This window comes from Pan paniscus, chromosome 3 (assembly GCF_029289425.2).
Source record: "Pan paniscus chromosome 3, NHGRI_mPanPan1-v2.0_pri, whole genome shotgun sequence".
Classification (NCBI taxonomy): domain Eukaryota; kingdom Metazoa; phylum Chordata; class Mammalia; order Primates; family Hominidae; genus Pan; species Pan paniscus.
In genome coordinates, this window is record NC_073252.2 from 156,250,551 (window position 1) to 156,271,185 (window position 20,635).

A 20,635-nucleotide genomic window follows, 5' to 3' on the forward strand; every position below is an offset into this window, starting at 1 on the left:
GGGTGAAGAAACTGACAGAAGCATCTGGGTTGAAATAACAAATGGATAGTTTCCAGCCACACCTGGGCCTTTTCAATAAACTGCCACATTTCTTTTAAAGGGACATTATTTTTTCACCTACAGGCTCTCAAAGGTAAAGCCTTTTGATATTTGTCCCTTTATATATTTAGAACACAGAGGAGAACATATATTTTCTCCTAATTATTTGAGATGACAGTGGAGGTTGTTTCAGTGAAATGCATTTTAACTGCAGATAACTAAAAATGTCTACAAATCAGCTTAAATGATAGGAAATATCTGATGTCACATAAGAAATCTGAGGAAGCACAGCCCACAGGGATGTTTGATGCAGTGACTCAATAAAGTCAACAGGCTGGGTACAGTGCCCCATGCCTGTAATCCCAGCACTTTGGGAGACCAAGGCAGGAAGATCACTGGAGGCCAAGAGTTTGAGACCAGCCTGGGGGCAACATAGCGAGTCCCCGTCTCTACAAAAAATTTAAAAATTAGCTGGGTATGGTGGCGCTTGCCTGTAGTTCCACCTACTCAGGCTAAAGCAGGAGTATCCCTTGAGCCCAGGAGTTACAGGTTGCAGTGAGCCATGATCACAGCACTGCACTCCACCCTGGGTGACAGGGCGAGATCTTTTCTCCAAAAAATAATAATAAACAAAGTTATCAAAGACCTACATGATTTTCACCTCTCTGCTATCTTCATTGTGTTGTCTTTGCCCTCAGGCTGGTTCCTCATGGCCCCAAATACTGCAGGAGTTCCAAGTATCACGTCTAGATGTTATAATGTCCAGAGAATAAAGTGAAACATCTCAGTATACTTCCTTCATAAGAACATGAAATACTCTCCCTCCCTGAAAACCACTGACTGACTTTTCTTATGTCTCATTGAGTAGTTTTGGATCATATCCCTTTTCCTAAACCAATCACTAACAAGGGATTTCCATAATTAATTTCAACATTTATCTGAGGATATCAACCACAGAGATTACAACCTAGACTATCAGGATCTGTCTCAAGAAAGTGTCATTCTATCAAGTTTATATATGCTTTCTTTAAGATTTTGAACCAATAATTTTTTCAGTCAGCAGGCTTATTAGCATAAAGAAAAATATTAATAGAGTCAATTCAGTAAACATTCATTATATATGAACAACGTGGAAAATGCTGTGCTAGGCACTATAAGAAATAAAAATCAAAATAGGACAGTCTTTCTTCAGGATTTGTTTCCCTAGTAGAGGATCAGGCACATTGATACTGTCATAGAAGGTAGACTTTAATCGTCATATTGAAAACAGTGAGTGATTCATTCTGGCCGAGGTTTTTGTTATACTTAATTCTCTGATTTATGACTCCATAAGCCCACAGACATGCGGTACCCCCACAGGTTTGAAGGTGAACATTTCCCTCAGTGTTCACAGCGTAGAGCAGTTCTCCAAATGGCTGCCCTAATTTTCACACCACACACATCGGTCTAACATCATCCACAGGCCCAATAATGTTTTATTTTCCAACAGACTGTGGGGTAAACGGCACCTTTTAAATGTTCCAGGCCAGGCGCAGTGGCTCATGCCCGTAATCCCAGTACTTTGGGAGGCCAAGGTGGGAGGATCAGTTGAGCCCAGGAGTTCAAGACCAGCAGGGTCAACATGGTGAGACCCCTGTCTCTACAAAAAAATAAAAAATTAGCCTGATGCGGTGGCACATGCCTGCAGTCCCAGCTACTTAGTAGGCTGAGGTAGGAGGATCCCTTGAGCTCAGGAGGTGGAGGCTGCAGTGAATTGTGACTCCAGCCTGGGCCATAGAGCAAGACCCTGTCTCAAAAAAACACCCAAATGTTCCAGAGCATCGAGTCAGGATTAGCTGCCATTTCTAGAAAATGACAAGAGGCCTGTTTTTTAAAAGTGACTCTACTCTGGAAATTGTCACATGGAGAACTGGAAACAGAGATTTTATGAAATTCCCATGCTTTAAAAGAATCAAGAGGAGGTTAAAAAAAAATTAAAAGATTTTACCAAATCACATTGGAGGACAAACCTTTACAGGGAAACTTTGGTTGCTCCTCCTTTGTGTTGGGTACCAAGTTTTTTTGTAAGATATTAATAAATTTTCTTGTTCTAAATCCATAAATGCTCATATTTTAAAAGAGATGGCTCTTACAGGTATTATTTTATATTATATCCCCTCTCTGAAAATCTCTCAACATTGAGAATAAAACTTAATGGATGAAATTTATTTACTTATTTATTTATTTATTTTATTTCATTTTATTTTTTTTTTTGAGACAGAGTTTCACTCTGTTGCCCAGGCTGGAGTGTAATGGTATGATCTCAGCTCACTGCAACCTCCGACTCCGGGTTGAAGCAATTCTCCTGCCTCAGCCTCCCTAGCAGCTGGGATTACAGGAATGCACCACCACACCTGGCTAATTTTTGTATTTTTAGTAGAGATGGGGTTTCACCATGTTGGCCAGGCTGGTCTCAAACCCCTGACTTCAAGTGATCTGCCCATCTCGGCCTCCCAAACTGCTGGGATTACAGGTGTGAGCCACCGCATCTAGCCAAGAATAAAACTTAATAGATAAAATTTATTTTTAAAAATTCATTTATTTCCACCTCTGCTAAATCAAAGCTACTTTACTGAGCAGGTGGCTATCTGATTCTGTCATCTTATTAGCAGACACCAACCAAGAGGAGTTACGTGATACCCAGAGGAATATTAAACTGAAGAAATAAGGGCCACCAAGGGCTCATCTGTAGGCAGCTCTTTGAAGTTCCTCTCTGGGCCCAACTTTCCTCTGGCAGATTGGTAGGAGACAGCTGTCTTCACAGTGCACGTTCCCCTACCATTTCAAACACTCTTGACTAAATCTTAAACTACTCACTAGTTGTTGATTATAAATCCATTTGCTTTTATTGTAGCACAATGCATGTTTATTGTAGAAAAAGCAAAAAAATACAAGGAAAAATAAAGTACGTAATTCCAATTATCCAAAGGCATTTACCGTTAATGCCTTCATATATATGGTTCCAGGTTTATCTGTGCGTCAAAAGATTTAACACTATACTTGAAATAGCTGAATAGTATTCCATTACATAGATATACATCAATTTAACAAATTGTTATGGTTTCCACAGCTATAAATGTCCATCTTCTCTTATTACAAATAGCCATTTCAAAGAATATGTCCAGTACTCAGGATCTGTGCATCTCCTAATTATTTCCTTTAAAAAGTCTATATTTTATGCTCAATACCACTAATCATTAGGGAAATGCAAATGAAAACCATAATGAGATACCATCTCATACTAGTCAGAAGGGCTTTTATTAAAAGGTCTGAAGATAACAGATGCTGGTGAGGTTGTGGAGAAAAGGGAGTGCTTATACACTGCTGGTGGGAATGTAAATTAGTTCAGTCACTGGACATTTCTCAAAGAACTTAAAATAGAACTACCATTCAACCCAGCAATCTCACTACTGAGTATATACCCAAAGGAATATAAATCATTCTACCATAAAGACACATGCACACCTATGTTCATCACAGCACCATTCACAATAGCAATTGCATGGAATCAACCTAAATGCCCATCAGGTGGACTGGATAAAGAAAATGTTGGGCCAGGCAGAGTAGCTCACGCCTATAAACCAAGCATTTTGGGAGGCTAAGGTGGGCGGATCACTTCAAGTCAGGAGCTCATGACCAGCCTGGCTAATATGACAAAACCCCATCTCTACTAAGAATAGAAAAATCAGCCAGGCATGGCGGTACGTGCCTATATTCCCAGCTACTGGGGAAACTGAGGCACGAGAAACATTTGAAGCCTGGGAGGTGGAGGTTGCAGTGAGCTGAGATGGTACTACTGCACTCTAGCCTGGGTGACAGAGCAAGACTCTATCTCAGAAAAAGAAAAAGAAAGAAAATGTGACACATATAACACCATGGAATACTACACAGTCACAGAAAAGAACAAAATTACATTCTTTGCAGCAACATGGGTGAAACCGGAGGCCATCATCCTAAGTGAATTAACACAGGAACAGAAAATCAAATACTGCATGTTCTCCCTAATAAGTGGGAGCTAAACATTGAGTACACCCAGGCTAGAGTGCAGAGGCACCATCTCAGCTCAAACATGGACATAATGAAGGGAATCATAGATATGGAAGCCTAACTGAGGGTGGAGGGTGAGAGGAGGATGGTGATTGAAAAACTACCTATCAGGCATTATGCTGATTACTTGGGTGACAAAATTACCTGTATACCAAACCCCCAAACACGTAATTTACCCACGTAACAAATGTGCACATATACCCCTTGAATCTAAAATGAAAGTTGGAAAGAACAAAAAGTCTACATTTTAAAACATTAGATTTTTCCACACTTTTTTTCTATTTGTTTAAAAAGGAGAGAAAGGATAAAAAAAGAGCTAGAGAATCTTTAAAATTCACATTTGGCATATGTGAATATGGCTATGTTTTATGATCATTTATTTGCAGTTTTTAAGCTGTATACTTCCAAAAGGTTATTGATATTGGTTACAAGCAAATTTATGTACATGCATGCAGCAAAACACTAAAGGTAAAGAGATGAGAACGCACATAAAGAGGAGAGTAATGGTGTAAGGAAGGAGTAATGAGTTAATTTTAATATCAGGACAGCCAAGGAAAAAAAGGAAGCATTACAGGTGAGGCGATTCTCATTGTCTGATAAAAGGAAGCACACTATTTCAAAGGAGTCTTTTTTTCTAGCACTACACTAGTGATACAGTAATATATCCCACGTGTCTTTACATAAAGGCATTGATCAATGAATTTTTTTAATCCAACATTTCTTTATAAAGCCAAGGACACAATATTAAATTTCATTTCAGGAAAAACATTTTTATAGGAAAAGCTAACATAGTTCAAGTAGATATCTTGTGATCTAACTTGTTACAAAGAAAGAACTTAGACTAACATATAATAACGTTCCCATATGTGGTTTTCCTCCAACAGCTCTCATTTCAACCATACATTTGGCAGAAGCTAATTAACTGGGGACTCCAGAACTGCCTGATGGAGAGTCAATATTGACCTCAAATCTTTGAATTTGTTTGAAAGCCTACATAACTACTAAGGTGAGCCCCATAGAGCAAAATGTAGATGACTGGGATTAGAAATTCTTTTCAATGAGCTTCCTTGACCATAAAAGAATCTGAGGGTAGTTTGGGTAGAAAGAAGGTTGCCAGCTCAAAAGCCCTCAGGTGTCACTAAATGCATAATGGAGCCAGGTGTGAACAATGGCAAATTGAAGCTGCTTAGCCAAAGGCACTGAAAACATACAAACATTCAAAAGTATAAAAACACTGTTGGGCCAGGCACAGTGGCTTACACCTATAATTCCATCACCGGGGTCCGAGGCTGGTGGATCACCTGAGGTCAGGAGTTCGAGGCCAGCCTGGTCAACATGGTGAAACTCCCATCTCTACTAAAAATACAAAATTAGCTAAGCATGGTGGCAGGCACCTGTAATCCCAGCTACTCAGGAGACTGAGGCAGGAGAATCAGGAATATAAATCATTCTACCATATATTTTATATATATATATATATATACACACACACACACACACACACATATACATATATATGTATATATGTGTGTGTGTATATGTGTGTGTGTGTGTGTATGTATGTATATATATATATATATATAGAGAGAGAGAGAGAGAGAGAGAGAGAGAGGAGGCGGAGGTTGCAATGAGCTGAGATTGCGCCATTGCACTCCAGCCTGGATGACAAGAGTGAAATTTCAACTCCGGGAAAAAAAAAAAACCACTGTTGCAACCAGTCTCCTGGTAGAACTTGGTCTGCAGGCAGCCAGTTGGTATACCTGCTGACAATAACTGACTTGGAGCATTAGCGCTTCCTGTTGAGCCAACCAGAATGAGTTCTCTACAAAATGTACAGCCAAGTTCCTGAATAAATATACTCACTATTTGAATATTGGAATCCATCAGCCAAGAACACCTGTTTTAGTTCTTTTAACAGTAGTAGGCAATCAGGGTGAAAGGCTCCTCCTAATCCATGATAGCGTCCCACGTCATCAGTTTAGAGAAGTTTGTTTTTCTATTTGCTGTAACAAAAGGACATGGATTACCTTAATATAAATAATAAGAATCAGACTATTGGTTTATGTTGATAAGAAGAGTGAGTAGAACATAGCTCTCTTTTATCTGCAATGGATCAGAGCACCCCATCGTATCCATCTTGATTCTGGTAGGGGTATTATGAAGAATTCATATGCACTAGAAAGGCTCAGCCATCTTGGCTTTCTTGACTTCATAATTTAGCCATGCTTTGGCCAAATTGCTGAAAAACAGTAATATTTAGGTACATAATAAATTTAAGGGAGACGCATTCACTCTTAACCTTACTTGAGGGTCAAGGCAAATATTTCCAGAAAAATGACCCATGGGAAAATGATCTTTGAGTAAAGATTTTCTATGCCTCAGTGTTTTGCAGAGTCAATTCTAGGCATTCCATTCTTTCAACACTATCAACAAATGGGTTTTTGAACATGTGACTTATTTTTAAAACTGTAAAGATTTTCCTTAAATTGTATTCAAATAAGTCCTAGCCAAGTTAATATACATTAATACTTCTGTACTGCCCTTAAGAATAAATTCATACAAAAACACCTATTAACATAGAACTTTCCTTCATCTTCACCTTTGCTTTTACTCAATTTTTTTCAAGGGTGTTGACCAGCACTGTTGCTACTAGCCACATATTATTGAAATTTAAATCAACATTAAAATTAAATTAAAAGCTCAGTTTCTTTCCACATTTTCAAGTGTTCAATGACCACATGGGTATAGTGGATACTATATTGGTCTGCACATATATAGAATATTTTCATCATCACTGAAAATTGTACTGGAGAGCCATGATTGAGATAAGAGAAAAAGCAACTGAATATTTGCCCATAAAGAAAATGACATGGAAATTTGCTGGGAGAAAACAATTTGCTTATAAATATACCTGCCAATTGAGAAGTCACAATTTGTTGGAGTTCAATTACAAAATTATTTTTGTCTTTCAACTATGTCCACCAGCAACACTGGATCAAATTTGCTTTTCCAGCTGGGTGACTGCTGCCTTAACAATGTCTTAGGATGATTCTGTAGTCATTTTTAGTTACTAAAACAATGTCAACAATCTTTTTTGTTCCAATAATTAAGACTCAATGTGGCTAGGCACATTGGCTCACACCTGTAAATACCAGCACTTCGTGAGGCCAAGATGAGAGGATCAGTTGAGCTCAGGAGTTCAAGATCAGCCTGGGCAACATGGCAAGATCCTGTCTCTACAAAAAAATTAAAAATTAGCCCAGTGTACCTGTAGCCCCAGAGGCTGAGGTAGGAAGACTGCTTGGGCCCAGGAGGTTGAGGCTGCAGTGGGTCATGATCTGATCCAGCCACTGCACTCCAACCTGGGTGACAGAGTGAGACCCTGTCTCAAAAAAAAGACCCAATGCCATTAAATTTTTAATATTTGAATGTCACACTCGACCCAGAACTCTTGTCCTCTCTTACCACTTCCCCTACCTCACGCAAGCTTTAGTGTTTGAAGTGAAGGAGGAAGGTGTGGTTTGTCTCTGAGACACTTTTTATTCCTTCTTTTTTAAAAAACTTCATTGTTTGAATTGACACATAATTGAAATAATATTCACAGAGTATATAGTGACCTTTTGATACTATATCATGATCAGGGTAATTAGCATATTCATCATCTCAAACATTTATCATCTCTGGGAACATTCAATATCCTCCTTCTGGCTGTCTAAAACTATATTATTGTTAACTATAGTCATCCTATAGTGCTTTATATAGAACACTAGAACTTATTCCCCATCTACCTTTAATTTTGTATTCTTTAACAAATCTTTCCATTGCCCATGTCCCTCTGCCCTTCCCAGCCTCTAGTATCCTCTGCTATAGTTTTTACCTCTAAGAGTTCAACTAATTTTTAGCTTCCCCATGTGAGTGAGAACATACTGGGGTTTAACTTTCTATTCCTGGCTTATTTCACTTAGCATAATATTCCCCAGTTCTACACATGTTGCTGTGAATGACAGGATTTCTTTCTTTTTGTGGCTGAATAACATTCCATGGTGCACCATGTGGTTCTTCTTCTATTGATGGACACTTAGGTTGATTCCTATCTTGGCTATTGTGAGTGGTGCTGCAATAAACACAGAGGTTCAGATGTCTCTTTTATATACAAATTTCCTCTCCTCTGGATAAATGCCCAGGGACATTTGCTACCATGGATTCGGGGACAAGATGAAGATGGAGCTGAGGCAACAAAACTCTCCTCATGTGATTGTCTCCATGGGAAGACATAGAGTTGGGAAAGGCCTCTACTCTTCTTGTAGTTTAAGCTGCCTCTATCTGGTTGTGATGGCCTCCCCTGATGTGTCAGCCTCTACATAAGGGGTGTACTTGTGAAGTTTCACACTAGACCTATGTGTCCAATATCCTCTCAGTCTCCAAGGGCTCCTCCATTTAACACCTTTTCTCCTTCAACCTTGCCATGAACACATCTTCAAAATCAGGAGACACGGGCCAGCATTTCCCTCTTCTTTTCTATTATGAGGGAAGAGAGCTGAAAAGAAAAGCATGTCATACATATAGCAACAGAAGTCTCCAGATTCTAGCTTTGTACCGTGGCAGTCTCATAACCAATGAGGTTTATTCGAGGCGTGATTACTGCTAATTAAAAACTTTTTCCAATACCCCATCATCATGACTTGAAATATAGCTGGCATATGCAATTTTTGACAGTCTCTAAGGAGACTTAACTATCTCAGGTTTAAAAAAAAGCTGACAATTTTTTTTTAAGTCTCCAGATTCTGCAGCTAAGTAAGTACTTGAAGGGAAAGGGTGTCAGTCTCCTCTTTTTCAAGACACCCCCAACCTTCATGAGCATTTTATCAAAACTGACTCACTTGGCTCCATTAATGGAAAAGCACCACTGCCACCTTCTCCAAGGACAGACATAGGAGAGAGGACCTCCAACCACAAATTGTGAAAGTTGTTCCTCCAAGTTCCTGGGATGCAGGAGGAAATCAGGGGACAGGGGGAGATGGTAACTAGTGGTAGTAGTAGGGATAAATGCCACTCAGCATGCACTGGCAACTATTAGTGGCTTAGGAATACTTAGTGCCTTGTGTCCTCAGCTTTGGGTTTTAGCCACAATTCTGAGACAACAGGAAAAATCAAACTCCACTTTCTGTTACATATGCAATAGATATTAGAAGCAGCCTTAAATTTATGCCTTAAAATTTCCATCCAAACATAGTAAAGATTTTTAGTCATTTAGAGCTATGTTCCAGAGCAGTTTCCAAGTCAGAATAAGTTAAACCGTTTGCCTTTTGATACTTGATATTTTATGGTTTCCAATTTGCTATTTGCAGCTAACCTTAGGGGTGAACAGCTCTAATTCATCTGAATGGAGAAACAGTGTAACCAACCAGTTTCTCACAGTGACAGAATACTTTGGCTGCTTTGTCCAGGCTGTTGGGATGGAGTCAGCCAATAGCTAAGAATGAGGGTCATTGATTCACATGACAGGGGGTCCAATGTAGTACGCAAGTTCTACCTGTGTATCTGAGAATTGCCCCTGAATAATATTTATATCTGAATGAATCGATTCTAATATAGTAGTAAAAAGTGTGAGCTTCAGAGTCAAACACCTGAGCTGACAGTCCATCCCAACTGCGTATTAACTCTGTGAAGTTGAGCACATTGCAGAATTCCTGTGCCCCTGTGTAATCATCCCTACAATGGTGGCTCCTGGGTGGCTATGAGGGTAATATGTGATTACGCACCTGCAGGACTTACATGTGCTTAAACAGACACCATCATAAACTTTCATATTACATTCTGATAGAATTAGAAACTATAAAGGTGTTATGAGGAGGAGGAGAGACATTTATGGAAATATTTGCCAAACTCACTTGTAATCTATAATTTGACCATTTACTGCACACACTGTCCATGCTCTAGATGTCACTGGACTCCATTGCTAGATGGTGCTCCCCAGTGTGATTTATTTTTCAGACATTGCATTATCTTTGGTGTAATATGTTTTTATTAAAGTCACATTACCATGTGATATTCAGAGCACAAAATTTAACATAAAACAAATTTAATACAAAGAAAGGCAACTTATATCTAAATGATTTCTCTCTAACCCACTATTTGTAACAGCAGTAGAATAAAAGGAAATATTTTCACTGAAATAAAAATTGGACAGCAAAAATATATTTTTCAAAATGTAAGTAAAAATCAATTTATCTTAATTTTGGAATTCTTTATCGAAATGGCAAAAGTTGTTATAATTGAATTAAGGTATTTCATATGAGAAGGCAATTCTGAGACAGTAATGTAGACATTGTTCACTCAAAATTCATGTTGAAGCCTCAAAGACCAATATAATCGTATTTGGAGATGGGATCTCTGGAAGATAATTAGGTTTACATGAGGTCATGAGACTGCCACTCTCCTGACGGCATTGGTGCCCTCATAAGAGTCCCAGAGAGCTTGCTCTCCACTCCATCTCACTTTACCCTGTGCCTGCCATATAAGAACACAGCAAGAAGGTGGCATCTACAGGCAGGAAGAGAGCCCTCATCACAAACCATAGGCATTTTGATCTTGGACTTTTAGCCTCCAGAACTGTAAGAAAATAAATTTCTATTGTTTTGGACAGCTAGACTAAGACTGTGTGTGTGTGTGTGTGTGTGTGTGTGTGTGTGTGTGTGTTTGTGTGTGTGTGACAGGGTCTCACTCAAGGATCCTCCTACCACAGCCTCCCACGTAGCTGGGACTACATGTTCATGCCACCATGCTTATCTAATTTTTGTATTTTTTGTAGAGATGGTGTTTCACCATGTTGGCCAAGCTGGTATCGAACTCCTGAGCTCAAGCGACCCACCCATCTCGGCCTCCCAAAGTGCTGGGATTACAGGCGTGAGCCACCGTGCCCGGCCCTAAGATATGTTATTACAGAGGCCCAAGCTAAAGTAGCACTCTGCATGCTTCTATTATCAGCAAAAGTTTTTGAGTATGTTGAAATAAATGTGTGCGTTGTTACAGAAATAAAGATATATAACTTTGAATGGACATTTAGAAATCTATTAAAAATGGGGAAGAAAAGAATTCTGGAGTAATTTATGCAGATCTGAATAAAAAGTAACGATCGGTTTGGTTGGCTCCCTTACTGAGGCACTTATGAATCTAGTGCTGACCCAGCAAAACATCTTCCAACTCAGCACTTGGCTAAGAGGGCAGGAAGAAATCCTGCTCTAAAGAGATTACTTCAGAATTCACTTACTCTACTGTTTCAATTCAAACAAAAGTTTATACTTTCCTCATGACCATGGAAGATTGAAGTAAAACCACCATACTGGCATGATATAATGTAGTAGACGAACTGGCTCTTTATCAGAATATATGAAATTCATGCTGGGCCATTTATCAGTGACCTCGAATTAATTCTTTAACTTCACTGGACTTCGGTTTCTGCATTTGTAAAAATGAGAAAATAATGGCAATATCCGTCTCACTGGGTTGTTACAAGAATGTTAGAAAAGTGGCTGGCTTATGGCAAACTCTCAACTAATGTTAAATGCCCTGGCCTATCTGAGTATTAAATTCAACAAATGAACTCACATTCGTCCAGAAGAATAAGCATAGGCTCTAGATGACTGCAGAAAAATTTAACAAACCATTTAATTCAGACCCTACTGAAAACTCAGTAGGCCCTTTACAAGTAAAAGTTACCCCCACACTATAGTAAGCTCCATGACATTATATGATATGGAGAATTTTTTGTAGTGTATTCATCCATGATTTTGAATGAGAGTTGAAAAAATGTTTTTAAATGTTTAATGCTCATATGTGATTAGTTTTGTCAAAATAGAAATGATTGAAACAAATATATTTTAATTTTGCTACAAATTTTATGATAGTACACAAATCTTCCAGATGGTCATATATCATTTTCATTGCAGATTTAAAATAATTTTTATTTAATTTAAATGTAGGAATTGATTGTATTAAATTAATTTAAATGATCTTTAACATTAAACTTTGCTTTGTCAAGGTATAATTTTACATCCCAACTACATTGGTTTTTTTATTCAATCTGAGAGCATCTGTCTTTTAGTGTGTTAGACCATTCGGGGTTTGTTCCTTGTAAACCTTTTGAGTTCTTCCACCTTGACCTCAGATAATTTCCTCCCACAAAAACATTGACCTATGCTCAGATGAAGACTAGAGGACCTGCTGCAGAGCTCTGAAGTTCTCTGGAGCCCTCTCCCCCTGGATACTTTGCCACCTTAGCCTATCCAATTTCTAGCTCTGTCTCCTCAACTCAGGGATACCACCAACCTCCTCCTCCTGGGATCTGCTTCCCTCCAGCATGGCCTGGAAACTCTCTCCTGGGAGGAAGCTGGGGCAATCCTAGGCCTCACCTCATTTGTTTCTCCTCTCCCAGGAATTCTTGTCTTTATTACCTGATGTCCCATGTCTTGGTAAACCATTGTTTAATATATTTTGTTCAGTTTTTTTGTTCAGGCAGAAGAGTAAGTCCAGTCCCTGTTACCACAGAAGGGCTTCCACCTTGATTTCCAACAGGAAAATTGAAATGAGCACCTGCACTTATAAAGCCTTATTTGTTCTCTCTCATTTGAGGGACATGGAACCCTTGACTGCCTTTAGCAAATTCTGTGATGCTTTCCAATACCACTAATGGCCTATTTCATGTCTGCTCCAGTGGGACGGTGACCTGCACCCAGGAATGGCTCTTCAGCCTGCCTCCTGCTCGTCCTCACCCCAACTAGAAGGTGGTAGACAAGAACATTTCTAGGCAGGATCTCCAAGGCCCAGGCAGAGGAGCACAGAAAAAAAAAAGGAGACAGCAGCCCAACCCAGTACATATAATTTAAGGACCCCTTGTCCTTGACAATTGCTTTGATTGTCATCTTCCCATTGGACATTTTTTTTTAACTCAATGCTATTCACTCCTTTTATATGCTATATTTAAACTTGTTGGGAGAAAACAACATGTGCTTCCATTTCTCCTGACATCTTCCTTTCCCATCCATCCAAGTCCTTCCCCCATCATTTGCAGCCCAGAAAGAATGCAAACTGTGGTACCTAGGCCCGTACAGCTGTCAGGGCTCAAAACACAATACCCTTAAACTTGGCACCTTGGCATGCTGAGTACTTTGAACTGAAGGAAACTGGAAGGCCTCTGAAGCAAGGTATTTCTGACCTTCTCCCATCTTCCTGTTTCTTGCCCCTTCTTCTCCCTCTAAGCAAGCATAGAAAACAATTCCTCTTCCCAAAGGCAGGCCATAGAAGTAGAACCTCTCTTCCCCAAAGAAAACCATAAAGCCTAGAAAGATCACTCTCTCCTTCTACCTTGAAGACCCTCATTTCAGAGGGGTTGTGCCTCAGGAGGAAGGAATGCTACACAGAGAGGCCAAGAAGACTCTGAACAGAGAGGCCTTGCTGGGGTCTCCCCATTCACTCAGTCAATTACCACTCAATCATACACTTTTGTCCAACCACATTTCCATATGGCTGTCCATTTTTCATCAAACTTAAGCATAAAAATAGGCAGTTTTCCCTGGGTCTTTGAGTCTTCATATCTGAAGGCTCCTGTGTCATGCAAAACTTTGATTAAATAAATCCTTATGCTTTTGTCTTGTTAACCTGTCTTTTGTTATAAGGGTGTAAGCCGTGCCCCTTGTGATGGGTGAGAAAAGGGATCACACCTTTCCACAGCCCCCACCTACCACCACCCAGATCCACCTGGTACCACGAAGGGCCTCAGTACAGCTCGTGGGGAAGCCAGTCTATATCTGTATGTCCTGATCACATACCCCCAAAAATGCTGCTGGGCCCTGTAGCCACAGGGGTAAACAACTGGAGCTCAGTTGGACTTTGGGTGATCCATCTGGGGAGGATGCCTTGGGACCTAAAAGCAGGCCCATTCATTTGCACAGGGACTTCTATGGTCCTGGAGAACCAGGACAGCATGTAGAAGTGGGTGAGGGAGGGAGGAGGACAGAAGCTGCTGGTGTGTGGGTGCCCTTGCCCAGTGAGGAACTGGAGTTCAGGGTGGCAACTAGAAGGCAGGGTACACAGGGCAGGGGCTCCAGTGACCCAGCTCTAGAAGCGGTACTGTCTCACTATAAAACTCTCACTAAGGAACCATATTGAAATGTATTTCTTTAACTATGTAAATACTTCTTGTGAGAAACTATATTATTTGTATCTAGTATTAATTACTTGGAAAAATCAAACTCATAAATTTGGCCACAACAGTCAACAAATAATTTCTACCTAAAAATTATAAAGACTTCGGCAGAATTTTTTTTCTTCCTCACTGGTCAAGTTGCTTTCTGGTAGACAGTGAGCTAAAATTACAAGAAATTCTCTGGGGAGCAGATTGTAAGAACCAGAATGAAATAAAGTGTGCTTCTTCAGAAACAAAATGTTAGAACTCCATTCCAAACAGCATTTGCTCATAAGAGATACAGTTTTATTTGTCTTCAATGTATCATTCCAAGAAGTTTTGACTACCATGATTGGGCTTAGACATCCAGTGGGTGTTTTCAGATACACGTCATCCCTTAAGGGAGATTTACATGCAACTAACAGGTGTCATAGGGAAGGTAAAAAAAAAAAAAATGCTTGTCTGATGAGGGTGTCCTTCGATTCACTTCACCTCAAGCATTTGATCAAAGTTCACTAGATATAGGTCTGTCATGTGGAAATAAATGGAAGCCTTTCAAATAGAAATCTGACTATACCCTGCCAAGATTAATTCCTCACTAGATTTATTTACACACACTTGCAGTTTTTGATGTCTTTGGGAGATCAGCACTTATTTTGGAAAAATGATCAAAAAAGATTATAAATTAACAATATCTTTTTAATGTCTCAGGTCAATAACTAATTTAAGAAATTTTCTTAAATTTTTCTTATTACACTCTTAAATAAAATCCACAAACCAAACAGGAAGCAGCTTCATTAATCCATGACAAAGGAAAAAGTGACATATCTGAAATAAACTTGGAAAACTCTAAAAAAGCAATATAATTTTTGCCGTATATTACAGTGACAGTAAAAGACAGAAACTAGGTTTGACTTAAAGTCACACAACAGCTGCACAAACTGATATTTTAAATAGAAAACTCTGCCTTTAGAGGATAAAATAGAAGTCAGGAATTTTCAAAGAGAAAAAAATTCAGAAATTATCTTTAAAAACCAGCTGGACATGCATCCTGCTTATGTCTCACATGAATTCTTGCTGAAATTTAAATGAACCTTGCTAGAACATTGGCAAAGTGGGGACATTAAAATAAAATATTACATGCTTGACTAGTCCAGGAATTTGGGTTTGTTCCGAGATTCAAAAAGATGGACTGAAAAAGCACTGAGAGGTAGTGAGCAGGTATATTCACATGGAGATGAGATAGTTGCAAGACAGGAATGAGCAGGAATGATTATTTCACTGCTAAAGAGTCAGGAGTGTGGAGAAGAGGGAATTCTTGTACGCTGTTGGTGGGGATGTAAATTTTATGGAAAATTGTACAGACGGTCCTTGCATTAGTCTGTTCTCATGCTGCTCTAAAGAAATGTCCGAGACTGAGTAATTCACTAAGAAAAGAGGTTTAATTAATTCATAGTTCAGCATGGCTGGGGAGGTCCAGAAAATTTATAATCATGGCAGAAGGGGAAGCAAACACATCCTTCTTCACATGGTGGCAGCAAGGAGAAGAATGAGTGCCCAGCAAAGGGGGAAGCCTCTTATAAAACCATCAGATCTCATAAGAACTAACTCCCTATCATGAGAACAGGATGGGGGAAACTGCCCTCATGATTCAATTATCTCCACCTGGTCCGTCCCATGACATGTGGGGATTATGGGAACTACAATTCAAGATGATATTTGGGTGGGGACACAGCCAAACCATATAAGTCTGCCCTGGCCCCTCCCAAATCACATGCCCTCACATTTCAAAACACAATCATACCCTTCCAACAGTCCCCCAAAGTCTTCACTCATTCCAGCATTAACCCAAAAGTCTAAGTCTAAAGTCTCATCTGAGACAAGTGAGCTCTATGGTTGTCCCAACTTATTGCTCAGGAGAATTCCTGATGCAGGCAGGGGAAACTCAGCAAAACCCAACCATCTTCCCGAGTTGAGGAAATGCAACTGAGACTCCAGGGAGACTAACAAGGCTAGAACTGGCAGCACAGATAACTGTAGCAAAGACAACTTCCCAGAGACAGAAACCTGGGAATCTGCAGAGGCTCCTCAAGTATTCAGCAGATCAAAGAGTACATATAAATAAACGATCTAAGTCCAGAGAAAGAGCCATCAGAAAGAAGTAGAGGGAACAGCACCCAACACTCTCACAGGGCCTGGAATAGTACCTGCTCCAGCCAGCCAGATTCAGAAATTTCATAATCCATGGGGCAGCAGGTTGAGCAGGGGCCCCCAAACCTGGGCCACAGACCAGTACCAATCCGTGGTGTGTTAGGAAACAAGCCACACAGCAGGAGGTGAGTGGCAGGTGAGCAAGCATTACCGCCTGAGCTCCACCTCCTTTCAGATCTGCTGCAGCATTAGATTCTCATAGGAGTGTGAACCCTATTGTGAACTGTGCAAGCGAGGGTTCTAGGTTGCATGCTCCTTATGAGAATCTAATGCCTGAGGATCTATCACTGTTTCCCATCACCCACAGATGGAACTGTCTAGTTGCAGGAAAACAAGTTCAGGGCTCCCACTGATTCTACATTATGGTGAGTTGTATAATTATTTCATTATATATTACAATTAACATAGAAATAAAGTGCACAATAAATGTAATGTGCTTAAATTATCCTAAACCACCCCCAACCCTGGTCCATGGAAAAACTGTTTTACATGTAACCAGTCTCTGGTACCAAAAAGGTTGGGAACCGCTGAGGTAGAGTACTCAGATAGGATTTGCCTCAGGCATGGGGAAAAAATAGCCTTAGACTATATGTTGCTCTGGTCCTGCAAGACTTGAAAGAATCCTAGCAGTAAAATTGTTAGACCAAATTGCACGCACATTTTACATTTTGATATACCCCCTCCCCCTTGGCCTCTAAAAAGTCTATCAATTTATGCTGTCCATTTTATTCACAGAGTTGTCATCAAGGCATTGATGTATTTATTTGTTAGTCTAATGGGTAAATGTTTATTCTTATGGCTTAACTCCCTTGTTCCTTATCAACTATCTAATCTGACTTGGCTGCTCCATGAATGTGAATTGCTGACTATTGCCACACTCTATTGACATCCTTGAATCTAACTCAGACCGGTAGATACAATCCAAACCTCAACAAACACAGGCACGTGAGGGTCCCAGTTCAGAGACTGTCCACTCTCTCCCAACAGGGAGAATGCAGATTCTAATTGCCAATACTTTCTAGTTTCTCAAACAAAAGACAACATAGGCAAAGCTCACCTTACTAATTTAAGATATTTTTTACCAATGGGCTAAGAATAAAATAATGCAACAAGTGCCTATCTTTCAGAGGCAGATTTGAAGTCAAATATCTTCTCTTTTATCTACTAATTGGATGACCCTGAGCAAAATAAATTATACTCTCTAAACTACTTTCTTCACCTGCAGAATGAGAGAAGGTTAACACTACTTTTGAAGGGTTGCTGTGAGGAATAAATGAGGTAATGAATGAAAAGTCATTATGGAAGTGACTTATAAATATATAAAAAGATGTGTCCCTAAATTTAAAAATTACCTAACGTATTCTAAGTTGTCTAAGTAAACTAGATTCAGTTTTTTGTGAAATTACCTTCATCAAACTTTAAAGAATCTCAAAATAAAGTACAAAGATAGAAGCAAAATCAATAATGCATTGTTAACTTGACAAAATTCTATTTCACATTCAAATTTAAAGACAGCTAAATAATGGCAAAAAATTTTAAAGATCACCCCAAAATAAAGAAGCCATTTGCCACAAATGAAAAACATTGTCAATGTATTCATTTTTGTGTTGCTGTTGTTAGAAATAACCACAAACTTAGTGGCTTAAAAGAACACAAATTATCTTACAGTTCTAGAGGTCACAATGCCAAATGGAGTCTCAGACGATTAAAATCAAAGTGCTGGCAGGGCTGGTTCCTTCTAGAGGCTCCAGGAGAAAATTCCATTCTGTGCCTCTTCCAGTTTCCAAATGCTACCAGCATTCCTTAGCTTGTGGCTGCAACACTCCAACCTCTCACTTTCATAGTCACATTTCCTGCTACTCACTGTGATCTCCTGCCTCGCCTTATGAAGGTCCCTGTAATTACATCAGCCCCACCTGCATAATTGAGGCAAATCTTCCCATCTGGAGAATCACAATTTAACCCTATCTGCAAAATCCTTCTGTCATATAAGGTAACATTCACAGGTTCCACAAGTTAGGATATGGACATCTGGGCTAGGGGCACTATTCAGCCTACCACAGGGAAAAATGCAAACACAGTCATAATTCAGGCAACAGACACATTAAGAGCACTGCACTGAGTCACACAAATCAAGTTAAGAAGCAACACGTGATACAAGGGTGATTGAACATTAAACCCTCCACGAAGCATCTCCTGATTCCCTTCAATAAGCTGTGAGCAATTGTTTTAAGGCTATGTATTTAAAAGCATGTGTGGCAAAAAAGGGGAAATCTTGACTGAACACCTACTGTGTGCCATGAACTGTCTGGGCACTGAGGATACAACAGTGAACAACCCAAAGTTTCTCCCTTCATGGAGCCCTCATTCAAGCAGAGGGACACAGTATACCAACAAGTCTTCTAGTAACACCAGCAATGTTGCCTTGATTGAAAGTAGTGAGATTCATACATTCTGTATGACTCCAGTATAAAAATCTGGAAAATATTAACAGTATGATTCCCAGGGCACCTGCCTGAAATAGACAAGGCTAGTGCAAAAAAAGTTAGGACTTATTCTAAAAACTAAAATAAAATAAGCTTACACCTGAAGACACGGGTTTTGCTTTGTTTTGTTTTTGTTTGTTTGTTTTTGAGAGGGAGTCTCACTCTGTCACCCAGGCTGGGGTGCAATGCCACAATCTTTGCTCACTGCAACCTCCACCTCCTGGGTTCAAATGATTCTCTTGTCTCAGCCTCCCGAGTAGCTGTGATTACAGGTGCACGCTGCCACACCCGGCTAATTTTTTGTATTTTAGTAGAGACGGGGTTTCACTGTGTTACCCAGGTTGGTCTCAAACTCCTGAGCTCAGGCAATCCACCCCCTTCGGCCTCCCAAAGTGCTAGGATTACAGTCATGAGCCACCACGCCCGGCTGAAGACATGGGTTTCTTCATACCCTAGTGAAGGATAGAAAAGAAAATTTGGAAAAGATGAATGAATTCCAGAGGCCATTAATAGTGGGCTGCAGATTAAATAGACTACATTATGAAGAAGGGAAGCTATTTTTTTCAATCATATAACTCAGTTTAAGGTACAAGAAGACTCCTGAGATATAAAACAGAATATTTCATATGAAGGAGTAAGAATGGCCTCATTTTTCTGGCCAAATTTGACATTAACTAAAATAGGAAAAAATGAATCTGTGTCTTCCAATTATGTTAAACTCACATTTGGTTAATTTGAAAGGTTAACCAAAAAATGTAGCTACAGGAAAATATGAGAGGCTGATCTAATGGGATGATTTGTTTCTTGGTGTGAAATTATTTTGGTTTATTACTATCCTATTATATTTTCCAATATCCCTTTTCCTCTTTCTCCTAATAGCCTACTTCTTCTGAGCTCCCACCTGTGATTCAGTTCTCCTTGGTTAGGGTTTTCTACTTACCTATATGAAATTTACTAAAGAAAGGCAGTAAGTAGCATCTTGGCTATCCTGTGTGCCTCATCAAGAAACCAAAAAATAAAAACTATTTTTAGCATATCAAACTTTGACAGTTCTTTTAGAAAAAGTAAGTCTCCTTTTTAAGGCATAAGGAAACACTTATGCTGAGACAGAGAACCACATGGGGAAAATATGCCTCCATTATCCAATCACCTCCCACAAGGCACCTCCGCTCACACGTGGGGATTTAAATTTGAGATGAGACTGGGTGGTAACACAGCCAAATCATATCAATAAGGTAACGTGCAATCAGCCACATCTGAAAGAAGGTGGGAAATCATTAGCAAAATCAGTAAGTGTATCCATTAGAGTTTAATCAGAGGAGGAGGATCACAAAGATGGACACAGAAGAAGGGATTTATTAAAAAGTTTAAACTTTAAAATTGTTTGAGAAGCTGGGGAAATAAAACTCCAGAAGAAAGCATTTTAGAGAATTAGAAAAAAAAAAAAGTCACAAACCAGGAACCTCAGGCAAGAGCTGATGGAGAGGTCTTTCTGCAAGTCTCTTACCTCTGCACCTGGCAGTGAGTCTGAAGTTGCTACAGGTCAGGTAGGCCAAGAGATAGGAAAATAAATTTGGCTACAAAGCTGGAGAAATCAAGGAAAAACTAGAATCCACGAAGGCCAACAGGA

The 20,635-nt window shown here is 39.6% G+C and overlaps 1 non-coding gene across 1 annotated transcript; it reads left to right on the top strand.

Moving 5' to 3' along the window:
- The first annotated feature begins 8,712 nt into the window (after nt 1-8,712).
- On the top strand, nt 8,713-8,853 carry LOC112439780 (U4 spliceosomal RNA). Its single transcript, XR_003028001.1, has one exon. It is a non-coding gene; the product is annotated as a U4 spliceosomal RNA (small nuclear RNA).
- The last annotated feature ends 11,782 nt before the right edge of the window (nt 8,854-20,635 follow it).